Consider the following 7,777-nt stretch of genomic DNA (forward strand, 5'->3'; position numbering starts at 1 on the left):
CCATAAATCTGTCCTAATCCTTGTATGCAAAATATATGTTTTAAATAGTGAGTTGAGTGAACCTTTTAAGAGTACTATGAGTTTCATAAATAGGAGGGCCATATCACTGAACTCTGTTTTACGTGGTGTGTACCTAGAATCATAATGTGACGTACTTGACAGTATATTTCCATCACAGTGGAGAATTCCACAAAACCTAACAATTCAGCATGTTGAGGGAGCAAGATTGCAGTACCATTCGAGCGATCAGTACACAAGGTACTCACCTGAGAGTATCGGCTGTATAGATGTGTATTCACGAACGTTTTTGTAATAAAGTAAAAAAAAAAATCATGTTCCGATGTCTCATTATCCGTTGACATATAACATATTTGTTCATTCAATCATTGATTCCACCAGTGACAAGGTCAAGTATCACCACAGTATTTGGTTATTCTAATAAACTTGAAAATAGCTAAAACCTCAAAAACCTTCAAAAGTTCAAACTTGCACTAAATGTTCTTATGTTGAACAGGCTGTCATACAGTCTTTTTATAGTTTATATATGAAATACCTGTTTTAATGCTGTTATTGTTTTTAGAATATTTTATTTTAATTGTTCTTTACTTCTTATATCGTTTATTTATTTTCTTATTTCCTGTCCTCGCTGGGCTATTTTTCCCTGTTGGAGCCCTGGGCTTATAGCATCTTGCTTTTCTAACTAGTGTTGTAGCTTAACAATTAATAATCATAATAATAATAATAACAATAATAATAATAATAATAATAATAATAATATAATAATAATAATGTAAATTACCATCGTTTTCCATCACTGAAGCCATACACAGACCATTGCGTATAGTGGAGCGGATACCTGACAAAATAGTTCATTTTATACCAGCAAAAAACTTTGCACAAAGCTTCCTTGTGATGTTCTTAAAGAAATAAAACTGTGAGCCCCTCATTTCTTTCACTTTTCAAGATGGCCGCTATATTTTTTAAAATGGGGAAAAATTTCATTCCAGAATTTGACAAATTGACCATATGAAGTAATTTTGGTGACCAGTGGCCTAGATTTCCGGTAAAACATCTATATTTAAGTCAGTATTCACTGTAAATACAATTTTGTGAAAACTCTGCAAAGCACATGCGCAAAATTAGACTAACAAAGTCATATTGATTCATGTATCTTCGCATGTTTAGGTGCATAATGCTGTGCATTGCAATCCTGACCTATAGCACTTACAATTGCCAGTACAAATCCCTTTACATTCACATTTTAAGGGCTGTTGACATGACGCTGCTATTGGCTGCAAGCTGGTCCAGTATGGCGTCCAAACATTGTCGTCTTTTTACCAACCCCAACTTCCAGTATAGCTCGCTTCACATGCTCTACTAAAGCTGCCCTACAGGGTGGGATGGCATTATAAGGCTTTTGTTTTCGTGCAAACAATTCAAAACTGGCTTCATTGACTTTTTTTGTGGCATTAGAGCGGTCGTACATCACCAAAACAAATTCTTCAATGACTCTCATGTCAGAAGATGAGTTATTTTTAGGTGAACTAAGTCACGTAAAAACCGCTGTTGCCTCAGGATAGACACTCCATGCCTGCCAGCACGACTTCTTACCTTTCCAGCAAATGCAGACACTTTATCACAACTAGAGAAGGCGTGAAAAAATGGCAATCCTGTTGTTTTTGGCCCTAGTGATCTAGATATATTCTGTAAAGGGATCCATCTCAAATCCTTCCCTTTCCCAAAAGCAATCCATAGATTTTCTATATTCAAGTCTGCAAACAATGAAACACCAATGACTACATCTGTATCAGAACTTACTATCTTGACACTCTGACTGCCATTGACGGCTGCTTCTTTTGCACGGACAAACATTCGAGTGTTGGCCTCTTCGTGGTTACAAGGTGAAATCTGGGAAACATCTGTTTTGTTGTTTGAGATAACATTCTCATCTCGAGTAAAAATAATGTCTGTTTGATTGTTCATCACAGAAATTTTGTCGGCAGGGAAAACAAACAGTTCCGTTTTGTTTTCATCACATCTCAAAAATATGTTCCATGATTTAGATGGTCTACTGTTAGCGGTAACTTTTCTTCTTCCGCCTGTTCCGTGTTTTTGTCTAGTTTCACCTTTCAAGCTATTGTTATAATAAACATCAAACACCATGTCTATTCGTCGGTGATTCCTCACACAGTGCTGGACGTACAGCAAAATAACATTGTCGGCATATGCATCAAAGGTTTTACATGCTCCTGGCTGTTTCGAGCTGACCAACGCAGCACCATCTATAATGAAAGTATCTGTCTGTGATGCGGTTGAAGGGACCTTTATATCACTTTCCAGCACTGGCATCAATTGTGACTTTGTTCCAGAGTTTAAACTCCCCTTATGTGATATTGATGGTGGATAGGTTTGATTCTGGTGACGAAAAAAGTCTTTTGGCAAGAGATGAAAGATCTTGAAAACAGATTGCAGTCATCTTTTAAGCTTGCAAACTTTGACATTGATGCAATCGAGTCTGATTTTGACTTTGAACTAAATTGCGGAAATTGGTTTTTCGTGTAAGGACAGTGAGACAAGCGTCACCAAGATCAACTGATACTTTATTTGAATGTGCACGGAAGTATATTACAAGGTGCGGACGGAAAGGTAGGATGACGTTGGCACCAAGTCAGATTGAAGTGCCCGCCAAAATATATGTGTTTTCTTACACTTACAAATATATGAATTATGGGTTGACAGAAACATGTTATGAAACGATACATATATCAAAATGTAGCTCTGGTAGAGCGGAATATATATACATAGGAAACCACAGTGTGGTGAAGAGAGAATTTAAATAAACAAGTAGTTTGTCGATTTTCTGGACGACGAAGGGATCAGTGTCCTTACAAGTACTCCCCTCCAAGACATCGGGCGGCGTAGAGGGCTGATGATTAATCTTCGTATCTCTTCGGGCGTCGGAGGGTTCCTCTTGTTCTTGAACGGAGGGGCACGCTGGTGGTCGGTGTAAGGATCTCTTCCTCTTGTCGTCGTTTGATGATTTTTCTTTCGTCGGGCGGCTTGTTTTGAGGCGGAACTCTGGGTCTGCCAGGTCCAGCGGAGGCGGTGTCGCTTCCTTCGAGAAACGCTGGTTTCACTCGGTCTATTGAGACCCAGTCCTCTTGACCATGGACGTCGAGAAGGAAGGCTTTCGTTGTCTTTTTAATTACCCGGTAGGGACCTCGATAAGGCCTAGTCAGTGGTTGTCGATGAGCGTCGACACGGACGAAAACGTACCTGCAGTCATCCAGGCTTTTTGGCTTGAAGTGCTTGGTTCTGTCTTGGTAAGTTTTGAGACACGGCCTGAACTTCCTGGCGATGTCCCTTAGGTGATCAAGCTGCGTGTCGTCGGTTGATGAGGGAAAGAATTCGCCAGGCACTGCGAGCGCTTCCCCGTAAACTTTTTCGGCGGGCGAAGGTTCGCCGTCTGCGCGAAGAGCGGTGCGAAGGCCGAGGAGTACCCAAGGAAGTCGAGATTTCCAGTCCCCGTCGGTGCAGCTCGCCATCAGGGACGCCTTGAGGGCGCGGTGAGTTCTTTCGCCCATGCCGTTTGCCGCGGGGTTGTATGCCGTGGTGCTGTGGAGCGTTGTCCCCATCAGATTCGCCAAAGCGAGCCATATTTCTGAGAGGAAAGCGGGGCCTCTGTCAGTCGTGATGTCGTCAGGAACGCCAAACCTGCTCACCCAGCTTGACAGGAGGGCTTCGGCACATGCTTGAGTCGTAGCTTCGGTCATCGGCGATGCCTCCAACCACCTCGTGGAGCGATCGATGATCGTGAGTAGGTAGCGAGCAGATCCAGAAGGGGGCAGTGGTCCCACGACATCGATGTGTATATGGCCGAAACGTCTTTTTGGCTGGGGAAAATCGCCCACCCCCGATTCGGTGTGATGGCTGACCTTGCTTGACTGGCAGTTGATACACGACTTCGCCCATTCCCGGGCGTCCTTTTTTATCCCAGGCCAGACAAACTTTTCAGACAGAAGGCGAGCGGTGGTGCGTCCTGAGGGGTGCGAAAGTCCATGGGTGATATCGAATATTTTCCTTCTGCAGGAGGCTGGTACCCAGGGACGAGGGCGGCCCGTGCTGGTGTCGCAAAGAATAGTTACTCCTGCTGGTCGGAGGGGAATCGCACTTATTTTGAGCGCGGATGGCTCCGTCAGGTGAACCTGTGCTTCTCGGTCAGTGCGTTGTTCGGTTGCAAGATTGGCGTAGTCGATTCCCAGGTGGATCGCGTCAACTTCAATCCTTGAAAGGGCGTCCGCGACTGGGTTTTTCTTTCCTGGGACGTAACGTATGGTGCACCCGAATTCGGCGATTGATGCGAGATGACGTTGTTGTCGGGATGACCATGCGTCCGTCGATTTCGTGAAGGCGTGTACGAGGGGTTGATGATCCGTTGCGATCGTGAAGGGGGTACCCTCCAAGATGTGCCTGAAGTGGCGGACGGCGAGGTAGACGGCGAGGAGTTCCCTATCGAAGGTGCTGTATCTTGTTTCGGCGGGTTTCAATTTCTTGCTGAAGAATGCCAGCGGTCGAGGAGAACCATCGACGAGTTGCTCAAGCACAGCCCTGCAGGCGACGTTGCTGGCGTCGGTCGTTAGTCGCAGGGGCGCGTTGTTGTCGAAATGAGCTAGGGTGGTGGCATTTGCAAGGGCATCCTTCGTCCGAGCGAATGCCTGTTGCTGGGACAAGCCCCACTCGAATTTTTTTTCTTTACCTTTCAGGACGTCGTCGAGGGGTGACAGGGTTTGTGCGATGTTGGGGATGAAGCACCTGTAGTAATTGACCATTCCCGAGAACTCCTGAAGTTGGCGGATGGTCGTAGGCGTTAGGAACTTCCGGATGGCGTCGACTTTGGTTGTCATGGGTTTTACCCCGCGCGAGGATACGCGGTGACCAAGGAAATCCACTCCCTCCGCACCGAACGTGCATTTGTCGAAGCGTACGACTAGGCCGTTCTCCTGTAGGCGCTTCAGGACGGTGCGGACGTGTCCCCGGTGTTCCTCCTTGGTTTTCGAGAATATCAGGATGTCGTCGACGTAGCAGACGCAGAAAGGTATGTCACCCAGAATGCTTTCCATTAGTCGTTGGAAGGTCGCCCCGGCGTTGCGTAGACCGAAGGTTGAGTAAGCGAAGGTGTAGGATCCGAACGGCATTACAATGGCAGTTTTCGGGATATCTTCCGGGAATACGGGGACCTGGAAGTAAGATTTGAGGAGGTCCATCTTGGTAAAAAACTTTGCGCCGTGCAACGCGTTCGTTAGGTCCTGCATGTTGGGCAGCGGGTAATGATCGGGCGTTGTGATGAGGTTGAGGCGCCTGTAGTCGCCGCAAAGTCTCCAGGACCCGTCCGGCTTTTTAACCATGTGCAGGGGTGATGCCCAGGGGCTTGATGCTTTCTTACAGATACCAATGCGTTCCATGTCCTCGAAGGCGCGTTTGGCATCCTTCAGTTTCTGAGGCGGAAGGCGGCGGAATTTGGTGTGAGTGGGAGGTCCTCTCGTTGTGATGTGGTGGTAGATACCATGCTTGGACGGGGAACCTGGCGAGTGTCGGAGCTCAGGCTTGAAAACCTCGGGAAACTCTCGTAGGAGGTCGGCGTAGGGGTGCGTCGTCACGGCGGATACGGACATTGCTGCATGGCCGTGTTCTAGGGCGCGAGACTGGCAGGTTCCCGTGTCGATGAGACGTCTGTTAGCGACGTCGACAAGGAGTCCATGGTGGGCGAGGAAATCCGCACCGAGGAGGGGGCGATTGACGTCGGCGATAGCGAAGGGCCAAGAATACGAACGGCCCATGATAGATATCTTGATGGTCTTGATTCCATAGCACCGTATGGGAGATCCGTTGGCGGCGATGAGTGAGGGAGCGTTTTTGTCGGGACCGCGGACTAGGTCGGACATCGAAGGAGGGAACGTTGACTGCATTGCGCCTGTGTCCACCATGAGTCTACGGTTGGAAATGGTATCTCGGATACAGAAACCAATCTTGTTTTGGTTAACTGCGGCTGCGATGGTGGCAGGTGGATGCTTCTGGCGACATCTTCTAGGGAAACTGCATGGTGCTCTACATTTCTTGGCGTCACTGCCGAACTGTTGGTGGTAGAAGCACCATGCCGGGTTAGGCCTAGGGTTTGGTCGCGTCGGTTGCTGTGGTTTCTTTCTTGATAGAATGTTGATCTCGTCGTCCTCGAGGGCCATTGCCGAGGAGTCTATGGAAGAGCAGCTGCTGAAGGAGGAGAACGGAGGTGGTGATGACGATGATGCTCCGAGGCGAGATGCTTTGGAGGCCTCGTGGAGCTTCTGAGCCTTCGACAGGAGTTCGTTCATCGGGAGCGTGTCGGCATCTGTCAATTGGGCCCGTACGTCCTGTGGTAGGCGTCGAAGAAAGATTTCGTGAGATAAGCTAATCTCACGTCGTCGGCCGTTGCTGTCTGTTTCGGGGAGCATAAGCAGGCCAGTTAGCTCGTCCCACGCCTCGACAGGAGAGGTGTCACCCATGGGCTTGCCGGCGAGGTCCAGTACTTTCTGTGCCCTTGCTGAGACGGAGAGGGAGTAGATACCGATGAGTTTCGTTCTCAGGTCGTCGTATGAAACTTGGCCGGCCTGGGCGTCGAGCCATGGGGAAATCTTGTCGAATACTTCTTCAGGTATGGAGGTGAGAACGATGTCAGCCTTGGCGCAGGAGTTGCTGAGTCTAGCGACGCGGAAGAGTACGTCCACTCTCAGGAACCAGGAAGCTGTGTTGTGTTGAGAAAAGGGCGGCAGTTTGACTTTGGGCGTGGAGGCGAGGCCGTTGGGTGCGATGGGCGTGTTGCTTCCTGCATCGTGGCCAGACGACGAGTCGGCGAAGAGGTGAGAAGTTGATGTGTCAGTTAAGCTCATCCTACTGCCTTACGTTCACCGAAGTGTGGGAGAACCAAAGGCAGGTTCGTGCCTAAGGTAACGGAGTATGTAGAAGGTAGCACAGCCGTAATAAGTCCGTTAATGGCAAAGCCAAAACCGCTGATGCTACTTTCCACTCCGGGGTCACCAGTTGTAAGGACAGAGAGACAAGCGTCACCAAGATCAACTGATACTTTATTTGAATGAGCACGGAAGTATATTACAAGGTGCGGACGGAAAGGTAGGATGACGTTGGCGCCAAGTCAGATTGAAGTGCCCGCCAAAATATATGTGTTTTCTTACACTTACAAATATATGAATTATGGGTTGACAGAAACATGTTATGAAACGATACATATATCAAAATGTAGCTCTGGTAGTGCGGAATATATATACATAGGAAACCACAGTCTGGTGAAGAGAGAATTTAAATAAACAAGTAGTTTGTCGATTTTCTGGACGACGAAGGGATCAGTGTCCTTACAAGTACTCCCCTCCAAGACATCGGGCGGCGTAGAGGGCTGATGATTAATCTTCGTATCTCTTCGGGCGTCGGAGGGTTCCTCTTGTTCTTGAACGGAGGGGCACGCTGGTGGTCGGTGTAAGGATCTCTTCCTCTTGTCGTCGTTTGATGATTTTTCTTTCGTCGGGCGGCTTGTTTTGAGGCGGAACTCTGGGTCTGCCAGGTCCAGCGGAGGCGGTGTCGCTTCCTTCGAGAAACGCTGGTTTCACTCGGTCTATTGAGACCCAGTCCTCTTGACCATGGACGTCGAGAAGGAAGGCTTTCGTTGTCTTTTTAATTACCCGGTAGGGACCTCGATAAGGCCTAGTCAGTGGTTGTCGATGAGCGTCGA

The sequence above is a fragment of the Palaemon carinicauda genome, chromosome 20, assembly GCF_036898095.1.
Source record: "Palaemon carinicauda isolate YSFRI2023 chromosome 20, ASM3689809v2, whole genome shotgun sequence".
NCBI lineage: Eukaryota > Metazoa > Arthropoda > Malacostraca > Decapoda > Palaemonidae > Palaemon > Palaemon carinicauda.